Source organism: Gavialis gangeticus, unplaced genomic scaffold (assembly GCF_001723915.1).
Source record: "Gavialis gangeticus isolate Ggan-Ray unplaced genomic scaffold, GavGan_comp1, whole genome shotgun sequence".
Lineage (NCBI taxonomy): Eukaryota > Metazoa > Chordata > Crocodylia > Gavialidae > Gavialis > Gavialis gangeticus.
The window spans coordinates 86,435,410-86,437,281 of NW_017729024.1; positions in this window are offsets into that span (position 1 = coordinate 86,435,410).

Here is a 1,872-nt window from a genome sequence, read left to right on the forward strand (position 1 = left end):
TAACTGGGAGCCACTCAATGGGGCTCCCAGCTACAGGGGAGCACCTGGCTACACTTTCTATTAATGGCATGATGAGAACAAACTACAAATTTATTACACCTTTTTTGTGGAAGAACTTTGTAGCTTACTTAATGTTTTATTATGCCATTAATTGGTTGAATGTGTAGCTGGGTCACAACTTAAGGTGTTATTTATGGTTAATCATGCCTTAAGTGTAATGTGTAGAGGCGGCCTAAAAGGTAACCAAGCTCCAGAAGGGCAGAAAAAGCAAATATTTCTTACTGATGATAATGGTAAAAAATATGGTATAAAACATTTTATGATCTAGAAAGAGAACTACATGGTATTCTGCTTCCTGAGTAAAGTTAAGAATAGAGCAATATTTTCTGTCTTTTTTTAAAGTTGCTAAAAACTGTTTAGATGCCGATTGTCTCCCTTCACCACTGTAAACTCCTTGAGTGGAAAATATGTTTTCTACTGTCAGCAGCTCAGCAGGGAAGCCATGAATGATACGTGCCCCCAGCAGCTGGGGGCTATGGGGGGGTGGAAGTGCAGCGGAGGTAAGCAGTGAGCTCCTGCAGATGCCGCTGATGGGGTTGGCAGTGGGGGGTGGGGGGAAGAAGGTGAGCGGTGACCACCAACAGTGTCAGTGACACCTTTTCATGGGGTGGTGCACCACCATGCTTGGGGGAGCACATGCACCCATGTACACCCCCTACACATTGCCAGTGAGGGCAGCTCTGCACTCAAGACATCTGTGATACACAGGGAAGCACTGGCTGCCTCAGTGCCAGAAATGGTGTTGTGGTCAGCTTCCAAGATGGTAGCAACCATTTCCTACCTTCCCTCCATCCTCACAATCAGCACCAATAGTTACACTACTCTCTACTGTATCACAAATATGCTCTGACTGTGAACGGCATAGCTGGGTGCTGCCTCAGTAAATAACAGTACTTATAACAAAGATAAGAGATAATGTTGGGAGAGTTCACCATCACAGATATGGGCAAAATCAATAAAACAGAGTGGTGTGTTAAGGATCTGGGAAGAGAATTAAAAATCAGGATCAATGAGCCCTAAAGTGTATATATTTTAAAAGTAAATGAAATACAAGTGAAGTAAAATTGTCTAACTTTTTTCTTGAAAATGCAGTAGAGAACAGGGGAGGGCTATGGAAACTCTAGGGAGACTTAACTTCTGGGGGTAAAGGTAACACACGCTTCTAACCTTCTCTTATTATGACAACTTCTGCCAGATTCTGCTTCATACCCCTCACCTTAGTAGAGAAGACTACTAAGGATTAGTGGACAAAAGGGAATAAGTTAAATTTGATATAACAGGAGCTCAGAAGCGCTTTTGAAATACTGCCTCAGGAAATCTCACTTCAAAAACTAAGTCAGATTCACCTGGATGTGAACAATCTCACATAAACTGAAAACTGCCCAAAGGACAATGATAATTGCCTGAAGGACAATGTAAAGAAAATGACAGAGATGCCTGCAGGGTGCTAAAATGGTCAGATTTAGGCCAGATTTTATTAAAGATCTGAGTGGGAAGGCACATTAGCACATTAAATGAACTCTCAGATGATGTTAAATTAGAAGAAATTACAAACATCAATTAAGAAGAGATAAGAGTAAAAAAGAAAGAGATACCAGCGGTATGAGTAGGTAATATCATGAGTTTCAAGAAGGAATATTTTCAGGTTAATTCATAGGGGGGGGGAAATAACTCAAAACACAGATATTTCCTGGGAGGGAGATATATTTTAAAAGTAGCTATTTAAAAAAAAAATTAGGGAAGCATGCCTGGGACTGCAGCACATTAAGCTGGATCAGAGCAGCTGGCAGGGGGTCCCAAGGGTGTGCTCTG